This window comes from Falco cherrug, chromosome Z (assembly GCF_023634085.1).
Source record: "Falco cherrug isolate bFalChe1 chromosome Z, bFalChe1.pri, whole genome shotgun sequence".
Lineage (NCBI taxonomy): Eukaryota > Metazoa > Chordata > Aves > Falconiformes > Falconidae > Falco > Falco cherrug.
In genome coordinates, this window is record NC_073720.1 from 59,957,438 (window position 1) to 59,974,152 (window position 16,715).

The window sequence follows — 16,715 nt, forward strand, 5'->3', positions numbered from 1 at the left end:
ATTTTATCATGTGTTTCATTATTCGTTTATGTTTTCTGTCAGTGTTGCCTGGAAGTTTTTGCCTGGTTGTTTCTAGAGAAGACCCATCTTAATTTCCAGATACAAAAGCTCATCAGGACTATAGCCAGTTCAGAGCTAATGAAACTTGGAGTATAAAAATACAAACTCTAACCATCTCCTAAAGCTCTTAACGTTAGACTGAAGGTAAGTTTAATAAAGAGAAATTGCAAGCAGGTAAAATACCCCTTCTCTTTCTCATTAGGGTGCGGTGAAAATTAATTCCTATGCAGAAAGTGCTTTGAGATCTTTGCATGAAAGGCATTACTTTGGTTAAGAGCAAGTTAGTATTATTAAGTGTTATTAAAATAAATTGGAGACAGAGAACATCATAAATGTTTCCCTGTAGGTTAAATCTGAGAACTGGTCTCTGTTGCAAATTTAACCTTTAAAGCACCGACACCATATGTATCTCATTTACACTGCAGAGATAAAGCTCCCCTGGGCTTCCAACCTCCCAGCCATGGGCTAAACAGGTAGTTGACAGCCAAAATACTGTAATTGCCAAGGAACTTTGTAAGGTAATTTTGTATTACAAAAGGAAGCAAATAATAAATTCATGTTTAAATTTCTTTTGCTTTAAGAATACACAATGTAAATACAAACTGTGTGGATCAAGTGCAAACCTCTTAGTTTTTAAGCCCCTAATTTTATATTGTGAAATTCAAATCAGTGTCTACCCATACAGAAATTCCAAGACTTGGAAGGTTTTCCTGAAAAGGAATGAATAAAAAATAGCAGGACTACTAGTTTTCTCTCTGATTCTTGCTGTTGATTTTCATGCTTTAAGATGCTAACTAAAGCTATTAAAATGCCAGCCCTGGAGACCAAGGTCCTCTGTGCAATCACAAAGCAAGCATATCACAAAGCAGCATCAATGCATACTTGCTAAATCATCAGTAGTGCCCACATGCAGAGGTGTGAGAGGATTGTACTGTACATTAATTTGCTGTTTCAAAAATCAGGCCGTATCTGGACATAGATAAACATATCCATTTAAGCCACATGCAATATCCTGATGTCCAAATGGATCGTCAACTTTTGGGACTTATAAATACAAAGCAATAGTAATAAAAACTGCTTAGAAAGATATTAACTAAGAATGGCAGTAGAAAAGATAATGTAGCTCAGAAAAGCCAAGACAAGAATGATAGACACTTCAGCTATTAACTCTGACATTTTTTGTTTTGAGTATGATGTCAAAAATGGAGAGAGAGACATTTAGTTTTTAAAATTGTTACTATTGACATATCAAAATTTTAAAGCTTTAAAAATATGTAAAGAAAATTAATTTTGTATTGTTCTTATAAGGGTTATTTAGAAAGGTACTTTGGCATAGGCAAAACTCTGTATCCTCTTGTGAACACCTGTGAAATGTTGAGTTTAATTGGGCAACAGCTGGTGCTGATTGTGGATTTTCTTGCTGTATCTCATTACTGGTTTCCCCTTTGCTCTTTCCTGATTCAGTGTTGCTGGTGTGTGCTGCTTAAAGGACTCTAGCAGAAATAGTTAAAGGCAGTCAAAGAAAATCATTGAAATTGTTTCTGTGTACATCTGTGTACTGTTGAGCTTACTCACACTACAGCAGATGTGTGATGTACATGGGTGGCGGTCTGGGGATATCACACATTGGCTGACAGTCCTCACAATGTCTTTTATTCTTCACTAAGGCATCAAGTTTTTCTGCAGAAGTTAGGTGAAGTGATTCAAAGCTATTTATGAACTAAAAAGCTCAAAAAAAACCCCAAAACCAAAAACAACCAAAAGCAACAACAACAAACCTTTGTCATTTTGCAGTGGAATATATTCCTTGTTTCTTATTTCAATAAAAATATAAAGAAGAAATCACGTATGTTCTACTGCATTATCTTGTGAAGCATTCTCAGGGCGAAGCTGCTGATCCTAAGAGCCAAACTACCACCTTTTGCAATGTTTATAAGAACTAGGAGTTCAGAAATAAGACATTTTGAGTGCTGACCTTGCCAAAAGCGAAGAAACTCAGAATGCACAAAGTAGGAGGGTAAATGGCAGGTGAAAAATGAGTTTTTCTGGAGAAAAGTAGTGAAAGAAAGTAAAAGAAAAAGCACTTTGCAGTGAAATTATGTGTCAGATGCCTATTGCAAAATAAGAAATTAATTCTGAGAAAGTCTGAAATTGATAACAGAAGAAAAACACTAAGAATCTGTTTGGAAAAAATAATTTATTTACCAATTACTTGAGTGAGATCAGAACTAGACTGAGTCTAGTCTTTTGAAAATGGAAATTCCCACCTATTTTTCTGTAGAGAGAAAATAGGATTAAAATTAGCCCTTCAGCTAGTGCTGTTTAAAAAAAAAAACACAAGTTTTCAGATGAGTGCTCTGAAATAGCTAAGTGAGCACTCCCTTGAGTTTGAACAGACAGTAAGTTTAAATATAGGCCAATTAAGCTGATTTTAATACTGCAGATATTCAACTGATATTTATAAACTAGACAACTTTCACTTTGTGCAACACTACAGCATATTATAAACATAATATTACATACATTGATATTATCACCATGTAATTGACATTAATTTACCATATTATAACCATATGACACCATTAAATATTTTGTCTTTCTAATACTGTTTCGATTTCCAGTACCTTTAACATTAAGCTCCTTTTTCATCTTCATCTCTTTAAGAACAGGAAAAAGAAAAGCAGGCAAAAAAGAACATATTAATACTGTGTGCAGCAAGTGAAAAAAAGGTTTAAATAACATAAATATCACTTTGAGGTATAAATGTACTTTAATTATATGTATAAATTATAAAATCTGCTTTATTAATAACTAAAGTGACATGACTTAATCCTTACACACTGAGCTGATGTAGTATCTCCTCAGTGGTATAGGACAGACATATTTGGACCTATTTTATCTTTGCATAGGGATACAAATATTGAATATATAAATATGCTCAGAAATACTCATACCTATGAGAGCACAGGACAATTATGAATATTTATAATCCGGAATTGTGAAGAGTCTGAGTTGTTTTAATTTGTGTTACCATTGATAGCTTTAGATTTACCTATTAGTGTTCTTATAAATCTCATTAATAGAGGTTCCCTTAGCAATGTGCTTTTACTAATTCTGCAGCTGTAGCAATAGAAAGCATTAAGGTGTTCTGAGACAATTTTCAGCTAGAGTAGTGTCCCTGCATTGAGCAAGACATATTTATTGCAGCATTGTGGTTTATGTCTTTATCTTTATTAATGCAGTATTAGCATTGTTATTACCCTCAGAAGAGAATTTCTATATTCACAGAATACCCAGTAACAAAGTAAGAATTTATTTACTGGTCATTCTTAAGATAAGAAACACATTTGTCATGACTGGACAGAAGAAACACATTCTTAATTAGAGACCACACTCTTTATGTTGAATGAAATAAACATTCATATCAAGTTTACTGTCAGTGTCATGTTTCTGGTAACTCCAAAATTTCAATCTAATTTAGACTATAATGTTTTATTAATAAAATTTAGTTTGTCTACTAGACTACTGGAGCTTCCACCTCAGCACGAGGTGGCAGCTAGGTTCTGTGTTTGGAAAAAAACAGCTCGCTGATCACCTCCCTGCTTGTTAGGTAGCTGCTCCCAAAAGAACTGTGCATGTATCTGTCCCATCTTTGTCAGACCCACACATTTTCCTGAGTCAGATGCAATGGTAGACCCACATCTCTCTGCTCTGCTAAATGGCTTAATCATAAAAGGAAATATGACACATCAGTACACAGGCAGTTAAAGGGTTCTGGTTAAGATGAAGACAGATACAACATTCACCAAGACTATGAACTTACTTTTTTTTAAACACCAGGTAAACAATTCTGGGACTGCAACATTAAAAAAATCTAGATACACTTCCTGAAATTCACCACAGCAAAATTAATATATCTTTCCTAAGCTTGGTTGCAGATAAGAGACATGCCTCTAAGCAGATTACAGCCATATCAAATAAAATCACATTACAGCAAGATACCTCAGTTTCATCATACATCATACCTGCATCTTACAGTTGCAATTTATACTAGAACCCAAGGCACATTTCCAAAGGCTAGAGATTTTTACATCAAAGGCTTGATCCTTGGCAGAAGCAACTAGCCATTTAGAGGAACAATGATACAAATGCAGAAATACTAGTTAGTTATGATCAGAGAAAGAAAGTAGGTTAATGACAGTAAAAACTGCCAAAAGCTTGATAAACACCTTTCCAAGACCAATCATACCATTTTTAGCTACTCAGATAGTCCTTGAAAGGTTTTCTTTAGGCCTTTACGACCCATTAGAAAATCCATTGACTGATTTTAATGTGCGATTCATATATCACATGCACACACACAGAGACATATAATTGCAAAGTGGTTGAGGATGGAAGTGACCTCTGGAGGTCTTCTGGTCCAAACACTCTGCTCAAGCAGGGCCAGCTAGAGTCAGTTGCCCAGGACCACGTCCAGACAGCTATTAAATATCTCCAAGGAGGTAGACTTCATAACCGCTCTGGTCAACTTGTGCCAGTGCTCAGTCACCCTCACAGTGAAAAAGTGTTTCCTGATGTTCAGGAGGAACCTCCAGCATTTCAGTGTGTGCCCATTGCCTCTGGTCCTGACACTGGGCACCACTGAAACAAGTCTAGCGCTGTCTTCTCTGAATCGTCCTTTCAGATGTTTATACACATTCATGACGTTGCCCCTGAGCCTTCTCTTCTCCAGGGTGAACAGTCCCACCTCACACAGTTCTTCCTTATAGGAGAGGTGCTTCAGTCCCTTAATCACCTTCATGGTTCTTCACTGGACTCTTTTCAGTATGTCCATGTCTCAAACTGGGGAGTCCAGAATTGTACACAGATCAGTCCAGGTGTAGCCTCATCACGGCTAAGCAGAGGCTAAAGATCATCTCCCTTGACCTGCTAGCAATGCTTTTCTTAATGCAGCCCAGAATAGCAGTAGCCTTTTTTAATGCAAGGGAATGTTGTTGGCTTATATTCAACTTGGTGTCCACCAGAACTCCCAAGCCCTTTCCTGCAAAGCTGTTTTCCAGCTGGGGAAACTCATTGTATTCATAATAGGGGAAAGATGAAGAAGGAAATTACTACAGGAACAAATAATCATTACCTATAACCATTATTCTGTATTCACATATAGCCAACAAGGTCTAAGAGACATATTCAAATGTATGAAATCAAGGGAGTCTACATATGTGTCTAAAATGAAATGTGACCCAACTAGTTTTAGGCACGTATTTGTTCCAGAAATAGTCTATGTCCAGAAAGAATCAAAGCTTGTCCCCATAATGAGATGGATCAGTTTAAAAATTGTGCCATCATTTTGTAGCTATCTTCTTGCCATAGGAATTTCCACCTCTGCAACAAGCAGGGGGTCTTTGAGTCTAATCCAGATGAATGGAGTTCACAGAAGCCTGAAAGCTGAATCATCTCTTCCTGACAGGAGAAAATGCCACAAGGAGAGGTGATCACTGAGCAAGCAAAGATAAGGACCTGAAACATGAGTGTTTCTCATGCCCACATGCCAACAAGTAGAAAGTTACGTGTAAAGGAGTTCAGGAACCTGTTGGGTTAGGTGGGAGGACACTGGTATTTTTGAAGATGTCAGCAGACAACGGCAAAGGCAGGGCACAGGGCCTACTGGAGACACTTGCTGACGGTGTGATTCTATGCAGTATCATGTCCAAACCCATCAGTCCTGCTGCTCAGCAAACTGAATTACCATTAGTGCTGTGCTGCGCTGGTGGGGGTCTACACTGTTTCTGGATGCAGTCCTGGTTTAATCATGTTATCTTGGCTGTGACTGGACCAGACTCCACTGTGAAATGCAGGTATATCCCCAGCATCTACAGACCCTGTAACTAAGTCCATATTGAGTCAGGAATGATCAGTAGCTCAACAAATTTCTCAATTTGAGAGATGAAAGCTGAAAGATGTCTCTAAATCAGCAACCAAAGCCAGAGTTTTGAAGTAATTAAGAAAGGACTACAATGGGACAGGATGATAAGGCTAACAGTGCTCAGGAATTTATCTCATAGGTTACCATGCATATGCCGCAGTTACAGTGGCAGTCATACAGAAATGCGTCAGTAAGACGAAGAATTATGAAGTATCCAACAGGGAAAGGTGCCCTCAGTCACCCCTGATAAAGCTACAGATCAGTTTCTCAAGTAGCTAATCTGTTATTACCAATCACTCTTTTGATTACCTGGGTGATTAGGGTGTTTAACATTGAAACTGAAAGCAAGAGAAAAATCACTATGGATCTATACATGTTTTCCTATTTAGATTCTTATAAAATTATCCATGCCAACCCACAATAAATTATCACTAAATTAATAGTGGACAGTAGATACATAATTCTCTTCCTACTTCCCACAGCTAGCTGGAAACAAAATCAGGTTGTTTTCTCTGCCTTGATATTTCTTCCCCACCCCTCTCCACGCACCCACCCCCCGCCTCCCCTTTTGCCTTTGTCTCTTCTTCCTGGGTATTTTTTAGCAGCAGCTTTGGAAAAGTGAAGATGAAAAAGTGAGCCTCGGACTTTTTTCTGAAGGCAATGAGATATGTGGCCTTTCTTATTTCCTCTGATAATGAGATCCAAACCACTTGCCTTGGTGCCAAGGAAGCCCCATCTCCAGCTCCCACAAGCTTCACCCTTGAGGCTGACAAGCTCGTAGTTTCTGACAGAATGTTGTTGTCAAAGGATGTCATCAATACAAAGAGAAAAGTCCTCCCAGGGAAATTTTGAGTCCTGTTCATCAGTGGTCTTGAAGATTAATAATGGGACCTTGAGTTTGATCCAACATATTTATGATTTCCTAATCAATTTATTAAATACATTAGTTCATTAATTTTGTGGGGGTTTTCAGCTAAAATCTGAACATGGGGTTATAGAACTGAGGGAGAGAAACCTAGTGACTGCCATTGAGTATGCTTAAGTCATTGAAGCATTATTATTTAGTTTCTACCTTCTCTTTGGTCCAGGCATCTCTTGTTCACCAGCTTTTAGTTAATCAATGATTTCTTTATAGAGAGTCAGGAAAAAACTTAGTATGAATCTTTTTTCTTTTTTTTCCATTTCACATCTGAGGGAACTAACAGACAAGTCTTGCTGTAGGAACGGATTTATGTATTAGACATCTCCAGGTGTTTATCCTGCTCTTCTGCTGGAATTACCAGAAAGAGGTATGAGCCAGATACTCAGCAGCCGTGGCTTACAACTCGGTGTATCAACTTAAACTGAAATGGAAGGTGGTTTAGACTACCACACCAGACTCCTAGATTCACTCCCACTGCTTTTCCCACAGGGGCAGTAACAGCAGCGTAGGGAAGCAACAAACACCCACGCACCACACCAGCCACCAGGGCTCCCCCTGCCAGCCCCCTTAGTCAGACAGGTGAGGCACAAGGACGTCACAGCATATAAAACCAGGGCACTTCACATGCGTGTCGAAAGAAGGTTAGCATTTAGTTCAGGGATGACTGATCATTTCTAGACAGATTGTCTTCTTTCCCTTAAAGTCAGGACTTTTTGTGGCCCTGCTACTTACAGCTCTTTAGCCTCCAACAGCTGTAACAATTTTCATTCCTTAAAATATTATCGCCAGCGTCCATATTAAATACTGATATCTTGACTATTAGAGGAATTTTTTTTCTCACTTGACCATATACAGCCCAGATTCTGCACTCTCAGCGACTTCTACCAAGCAGACCCCTGGTCTGCCATTTATCCCTGTGCACTTTGGTGGACACTTTTAATTTCAACCTCCTGTTTCATTTTGTCTGCTCTAATAAATGTGCATGATGTATAGGTTGTATTTTACAATACTGATCGATGACGGTCTAAGCTCTGTTTACGGTAAATCTCACAAAACTGGTCACTAAAGTGAGTCATTGTTGAACCTTTATGACAATTTTCCATCATCCTTCTGACTGACATGGAAATTAAAAACTGTTGTTCTACCACTTTCTTCTAAAAGAAAATAAGCCATTCCACTTGAGGAAATATATTTCCAGTTTATGCCTTCCTTATTTTATCACTTTACTACAAGTGTTTATTTCTTCCTGCTGTTTGGGCCCACAGTAGAACTGCTCAGCTGTGTTTCCACATGTTCTTTTTATACTTGAACTCCTAACATAATTCCAAAATAATGGATCAACTGATCTAAAAATTCCTTCCCTGTTTACATTTGAAAACATGTGCTTTCCAACCCACAGTGGAAAGACACCATAGCTTTCACTGACAGCTGCATACAGCCTAGCAGTGAGGTGGTAACAAGGAGCCATAGCCTGGGCAGGAGGGACGGTACCATGGAGGACCACAGAACTGGCATTGCCCTACTCCCAGCCTCCCAAGCAGCAGGAAGCTCTCATGGACGATGCAGGAAACCTGTCAGATACAACAGGTTTTGCTGACTCACTTGCTGGTACCGGTCCCTTCATGATTTTTTTTTTTTAATTCAGCCTTTTCCTGTTCCTTTCTGTGGTGCTGTTGGCATTGCTGTTTCTTGCTCATTTGTAAGCTTTGATGTTTTCAAGGCATGCAAAGCCAGTATGTCAGCAATGCCAAAAAAAAAGTACTAATAAATTCCATCTGATTATAATTCAACAAGAGCTTGTACCAGCTTGACTGTCCTTTACCTTAAGGCTACCTGACAATACCATAAAGCCAAATTCAGAACTAATGTGTAGAGAAGCTTTAGTTCAAAGGCTTTGAGGCTGGGCTGATTAACCTCCCTGGAATGTCAGGGCAGTCTCCTGCCCCACAGCCTAAGCAGGGATGAGCTCAGGTGGAACAGGTGACCATATTACCACTCCTTCAATAGCCTCCAGGGATGTGAGTGGGGGAGGCAGAGAAGACAGAGGAGAGGAGAGTGTGTGGTGCTAGGCTGGAAGGGCGGTAGAGCCTCATGAGAGTATATGTATTGGCTTACCAGCCTGATAGTATCTGTCAACATGAACACTCTTAATGCCATATTATTCTTCTTTTAAGGCTTGTCTGCAGTGGAAGACCTGTGTTTAAGGTTGGAAGACCTTAGTGGGAGTTAAAACCAAAGAAAATCCCAGGACAGCTGCTCTGTTGAAGATCCCAAAAACAGGAATCCAGAATGTAGGTGGATTCTGGAAAGGAACTGTAGATCATTTTCCCTTCCCATTAAAGCTCTGCAAGAGTTTATTTATATGGACCCTTTCTGAGTTCACTCAGCCTCGGTTTTTTGTTTGGATGTTGTTGCTGTTGCTCTACAAAATAGATCATTTTCTTATAACCTCTTCTACTTCCTAAAGTCAGTCATAAAAATTTGGTTACACATAACCCCTGAACTTGAATTTATAGTATCTGTCTTACAGCTACCCTGGTGTGGATTGATGGCCATGTTGCTTATATCCAATCACCCCACAGAAACATCTAATGGACTTGGCAGATCGTTTAATGAAAGGAAAAGAGAGGACTGCCTGCCAGTTTCAAGTAGATCAATGTAACACTGTAGGAAGCATTAGTGGAAAACGGACAGATTAGTATAATATTTGATAATATTGAAACTGAGATTCAGTTTACATAAAAGAAATAATGCATATCATAGATTTTAGACTTCCACATTAATGAAGAGAAATATCAACAGTGGTGGAAATCTCTCAGAGCAACTACATCTAAAATTAGGTAAAAATTAAAGAATATTTTGGAAAGCAGGCACTTGCAAAACTTCTTCAGAAGAGTAAAAACTTTCCCTAATAAACACTTACAAAACTATTTTGAAGAAACGCTCACGATCATTGAGGGCAATTTAGCATTCCTCTCTCAGAAAGGTTCGTTTTCTGTTTTTTAAACAAGATGCAAATTTTGACAAGCAGCCAATGAAGCAATAAAATATATTAAAAGACACGGAAGCTTTCTCTGATTCAAAAGTCATTACAGGATAATTTGAAGCAGATTGCATGGAGTAAATTTCCTGTTTCTCTCCTCTGAAGAATCCTACTGTTTACCTCTGGAAGAAAGTGGGCAGTAACCTGGAAGGTTTCTCAACAGAAGATGTTATAATTATAAAAAAAATAATTTCTGGCACAGCACCTTGTTTCTGAAAGAGACACAAAAAACCCAATAGTGCCTTATCTTCAAAACAAACCAGCCAGAAGTCATATCAGCATCAGAACAAAGATTTTCTTGTGAAGCCAAAAGTTAGTGACTTCAGAATGGCTCCCTGTTGGCTGAATCCAAAGGTGGTCAAGGAGATGCAAGAGGATGGCTTTATGTGTAGGTAACACTTATGATTATGTTAGTCCAAACTACATGACGTGTAACTGTCCCCACTGTAACAACTACTGGTGTGGTTTCTCCTCTCCTCACACAGTGGCCCATGTGATATGTGCATGACATAGCCATGAAGATGTTGACAGCTCTGCTTCAATCAGCTGTGGAGGACTGTTCTGTAGGAGGAGTTGAATGAAAAGAAGCTATATTTCTATATCTTATCTGGTTCACCACTTCAAAGTGTTCAAGCTCCAGAGCTATACAATAGCTAGCCTAGCCAAGACTGTCTCCAGCCCTGGTCCAGAGGAGTCTCTGGGAAGCTGCTAGGAGACCGTGTATAGAGCAGGAAACAACAGGAGAAAAAACGTAATTTGTATAGAAATTATGTCTTGTAACAGAATTACACTTTCCAACAATAGGAAATCATGACAAATGTGATTTTGTTCCAGTAATTATTTAAGATACATGTTTACTAACAGCCCTTTCAGGTCCTTATATCATAAACACAGAGAAAAAGACTGTAAAAATGCCATTCTCTCAAAAGACCTACTACATGGATAAATTAGTTGAAAAGAATGCAGGTCACTTTAAAACAGATAATGTAGTCCAATCTCGATCATGAGGCTACAGGCCATATCACCTGGCAAGAGAAAGATGACACCAGAGCTCTTAGGCAAATCCCTCATGCAAAACACCTGGTTCCAGACCAAAAATAATAAGTGTTTGTTCAGGGATGGTGCATCAGTAAGTGAAACAAGAAGCATGTCAGAATGGAAGTGTCTGGGAAAAACTGATACTGGAAACATCATCCAGAGATTGAAGAAAAGCCAGGGCAGGGGAACAGAGTAGGACTGAGGGGGCATCCACTAAAAAGGGTGCACAAGCAATCATAGAGAAGAGCAGAGGCTCTCAGCACCCATGGTGAGAACAGCCTGGCCATAGGCCACCTGCTTTATGAACAGAGGAGCTCAGGCAGGGAGAGTTCCCGCAGTAAATCCTGTCCTGAAAACAAACAAACAAACAAACAAAACAAAACAAAACAAAACAAAACAGAAAGAAAAAAAAATAAAACAAAAAGGGAGAAAAACAGTAGAAAGGTAGGAGCTGCATAAGGTCATGGTATTGAACTGCAGCAGATTCTGCCACTTCCAAACAAACCTGTGAGAAGGATAAAATGGGCATTGGTCTGCTCCACTCTACTAGCTTCACCTCACGTGGAAACCCTCCCTTATCATCCGTGCAGGATAAGTGATTCTGCTTTTTCTTGCTTTTCTCCCTAAACTGTATGCAGAATACATCTCTCACCACCCACAGTTTATATAAATTGTGATTCCTTTAAAAAGGCTGTGACTCTGCAGGATATTGAAACTGTGACAGATGTGCTAGGTTTAGCGAAAAGTGAAGTTGAAATAGTTATATGGTTCAACCATGTTCACACGTAGAAAAGGAGGAAAAGGCAGGAAAATGAGAGATGAAATGTATAGTCGTTTTTACTAGTAACACAACTGTGGAGCTCACAATCACCAGTCAGTTCCTCCCTGTGTCAGCAGACCACAGAGGAATGGGCCCTTTTCCAGCAGAGACAGCGCAAGAAGTAACATCAAGAGGGAGGAGCACAAAATCGAATGGAATAGTCACAATAAGGCCATTAAGCACCCACAGCAGCATAGTTGCTGACTGCTTCCGCCCCCCTCAAAACCTTCCAAATACTGCTGCTCTTGAAAAGTAAGTACTGGTATACCCTGTGTGTCCAAATTGACAGAAAATGTCAGCATCATTCCACCACTCCCACCCCCAAACCATACGATGTTGCAAGTATAATACAGGTTGAAGTCACTGAGCCTATATGGCATCAAAAAAATTACCACTCAAATAATGGCTAGTAAAATCTTCCCCAACAATCCCAAAAGCGGGGCTGTGGGGGACACAGCTATTAAAATGAACTTTGCGATCAAAGTACACAGGAGAACTGTTTGGAAGGAAATTTAATTTTGTATTTTGCTGTCTTGTACCAATAATCAAAATGACAGCACTGCTGAGAGTTACTCGTTTCCTGCAGACTACCTAATTTGTGATTGTGGTAGCAATACGTTTCTAGAACTGCAGTGAAGCATTAGCTAGGGGTTTTTTTTCACCTTTGTTTTGTCAAAGCAAAAAGGGATTTCCAGCCCCCTCATTTCTATTTCCAAACATGCATGTTCATTCAGCAGCCAAAATTGGACCCCTCTGCCCTGTGCAATTACATTTCCATGACTCAAGCTGGGTGTTTGTGTTTTATCCTGGTGATTAATAGCATTCACATTTAAATGGTCACAACCAGCCTTTGAAGTCATTAACACCCCATTAAGATGAATAGGGTAACTTCACACCTTTTGTTTCAGTCTCTGGACTATGGAACCAACAAAACCGCAGCATATTGATTTACAGAGTAACTACCTTCACAGCCACTGAAGTAAAAAATATGGAGGCTTAAATACGGGGAAACGCTTCAATATTTGCTGAACAACTCTGGTTATAATCCACTATCCTGAAATTTCAACACCTGGAGAGTCATTGCCTCCTTAGTAATAGGGTAATGACATTTAAACCACTAATGATTCTAACACAGGTTGCACCATGATGCAAATAACTGTCAGCGTGAAGTTTCCATTTAACATCTTCTTAGAGAAAATAAATAAGTATTTGCAGCACCTAACTCCTCTGTAGAGAAAACATCTCTCCAGGTTTAAATAATGCTGACTCTGGTATTTATTCTTATACATAAAACAATAATGTAATCCCTATTGTATCTCTCTATTCAGAATGCAGCACTGATACACGAAAATCTAGTTAGAACGGGGCGGGGGGGGGGGGGGGGGGAAGTGTTTTTCACAATAAGTAATTGTAAATAAAACCATATTGTGTCTACAGTAATGTGCTTTGTCCTAGCTCAGCTACATTAGTCTTGCTCAGCAGAAATGTAATTTACATGGGCTTTTGGAACAATCTTTCTACACTAGGCTAATTTTGGGTTTTCTGCAGTAACAAAGAAGCTGAACTACATACTAGACAAAAAGTCAATACTCTTTGACCTGGTAAGCTGTGGAAGCTCACCCATGATCACATTTAAACCAGAGTGCATTAAAAGATAGCAAATAAGGAAGAAAACAGGAAAAAGGATGCCATTCAACTTCTGGCTTTGAGCCATCTTTGGCTCATGAATTTCCTCATAGAAAAAGGTGCACCATCATTATTACAGAAGCGGAAAAATAATTTTCATTAATTTCTACAACACTCTCTTTCCTTTACTCTAGAAAGTAGGAAGAAGTTACCCTCCATGCCTATGAGAAGCTACCAGTGGGTTTATAAGAGGTCATAGAGATCAAGGGTTTTGCAGTGCACTACTCCAGGTTTGAATCAGGTAGCGAATTGGGACTGTTGATATAGGAAAGAACTGTTCAGATTCAATCATGACAACAGATTAATACAGCATTCAATTAATCTGCTTAACATTACTGAGGCACAGTTAGGCATTGTAATTGCTATTCTAGAGAGACACAAAGAGAGGCAATAACTCGCCCAGGGCACCCAGTAAGTCAGTGGTGGAACTATAACCAGGAGTTGGAAACTCTTGACTCCCTGCTCTCAAGACCAAACTGCCTAATAGACTGCACTCTGCACTGGTTTGCTTTTATAAGGTTGTTTCGTGCTCCAGATCCCTTGTGCTGGGGTTTTCTCTCTGCCACTGTAGAGAAAAAAAAAAAAAATGTTATCATTGAGCACTTAAAATGCAATGGACAAGCTGGTTGCAAGGAATCTTAATTTTTCTTCCAATAAGAATTAGACCCATTAGACAGTGCCAGAAGCAGAAAGGCAGCTCTGATTGCCTCAGCAGTGATCCAGTAGCCTTGATTAGGCAAAACATCTGACCTTCAGTCTGGTAGTTAATCCATTTGGGAACTGGAAATTGGATTATTCTCTAGTAAAGTAAGAGATTCCTCTTATTGTCCCTTAAATACCTTCAGAGTATTTTGTTTCAAATCAGTAAACAAACCATCATTGCTGGCTGTTGCTTTAAAACAATCACCATGAAAAATATTATAATAATTTTCTGAAAATGTTAGTCAGAGAAAGCAATCTGGTTAAATTCAGTCAGTTTTAAGTTTGCTGCTCTGGAGTTCAGTGTGTTCTGGATGGAATTAACTGTGTGAGTCAGATAGTTTTTATGACTTGGGCTTGGCTTTTTTTTTTCATTGCTATCAGTCACACATACATCCCACCAGAAGTGTATTTCAGGAGAGCAACAATTTAAACATTACCTACCATTCACATTAGGTTTAAATAGGGACAAAAAGGAAATAAAAATTCCTATTTCCTGTCTGGTTTTAAACTTTTTCCCCTCTATGAAACATGAAGAGAACCAATATATTTCAGCAAGTTGTATAAGACACAAAAAGGCCACAAGCTATGTGAAGTATAGCTACATTTGTGCTAGAGTTTTGACATTATTTGGATAGAGAAATCTGGAGTATTTCGTCTTGATTATAAAACCCTAAGGAATGCCCTGGGTGTTTCACCACATACTAAGAGAGATGATGGGAGAAAACTGGCAAAAGTTATCTCTTCCCACCCAGTTTAACTGATTGAGACAGGGCAATTTTGTTGGAAGAGTCTGCTGGCAATCAATATGTCTCAGCTTGCTCCTATATGCCTTGCTGAGAGAGAGCGGGCTGTTGGAAGAGAATCAAGACCTGAAACTTCTTCTACTCTAGTTTAAAGCTTATGAAAGCAAGTGATCTCCAAGGCACTAATCCTTTCACCTTGGTAAACATGCAATGAATTTAAATGAAAGAAAAACAGAAGGGCTCCTCCCTCCTCCTCCTTCTACAGCAGTGCTGAGTCTTATGGGCTGCACAGCACTATCTGCCTTGCTAGTCCACTGCAGCCAATCCTGTAAAGACCAAATTTGTCAAAAAAACCCCAACACTGAAGAGAACAAAGAGAACGGAAGAGTATATCCTCTGCCCATTTCTCAACATATGTTTTCAAACAAAAAGCCAGTACTTTGCCCTACATGAACAACTACAGGTTTGACAAAGGTGAATCAGTTCTGGCATCCTGTTACTGCTCACAACAGGCACCCATTCTCCTGATCTGCCTCTCTTTCTTGGCACCAGCTCCAGAAGTAAGTAAAACAGTCTGGCTTTAAAAAACAAACAATTAAAGACGTTCCTTGTTCCTGAAGAGTTATTTAGTAGTGTTTGCTTATTGACCAAATATTTTTATACATTATATAAATAAAACTGGCTTACTGAGCTCAGAAGACAATAAACACAATCAAGATTTTTACTTGAGGCATTCACTTATTTACTTAATAATAATATTATAATGGATTGTCAGTAATTTGATCTGGCAACTCAAATAAAAGTGTACCCCTCCGGAAATATAGGATCAGGTCAAAGAAGAAGACTTTCTCTTTGTTCCCTTAAGGAACAAACAGTATACCTAAAAATAGTATTTTGTGTATATCCTCCTAAGGTTAAAGTGAAGCAAAGGAGCAGTGAAATTTACAAAAGCTCCAGTCAAGTATGTTGTACTTGGACTTTAATCAATAACACTGCGCCTTTCTTCACTGGAGGCCTATCAGTTCGTAAGCTGTCCCTGCCTGTTTAAGAAACACTTTTCTAAGAGCTGCTAGTCCACTCTGCCCAGGCTTTTTCTAAATCCACTGATTTATTAAGGAAGATGATTCAGTATTGGTTGTTTGCTAGCTGAGTGATACAGACCAGGAAGATCATATGCTCTGGTTTAAATCACTATTGTCTGACTGTGATTACAGGAAAATGAAGATTAGACTCAAAAGTTCAGCACCTCATGAATAGGAGATAAAATTGAGAGAGTTGGATTAAGTCATTGTCCAATATTTTATCTGATAGCTGATCTACCACATTTTTCTTCTTGGTATTGGTTAGTGACAGACCATTGTCTGTCATGGCTTAAGATAAATTTACCCACGCTCTAGCATTTTCCTTATCAAATACACATCCCTGATGGGGAGTGTTCCAAATGTTCCAAACCTGTTATAACTGTATTTGTCTGGTTCATACTAAACCAGGTAGGTGGTTACATTGATGCAGGAAGCTAAATTCAGCAAAATCTGCTTAATGTGTGACAAAAGGCATGGCTCTGCACCAGACGTATCCTGGTGAAATCTCTCCTCCTAATGTTCTGCTGACAGGGAGCCTGTGAGGGAGCAGTAGGAGTTATTGTTTTTCTGTGATAAGGCTCTGGTTAAGAGCATTTTTAGATGCTCTCTCATTCTTCCCTTGCAGCAGTCCATCCAATACAAGGATTTCATTATCCCCATTGCCACGGTACTATGGCATGTAATACAAATAATGAA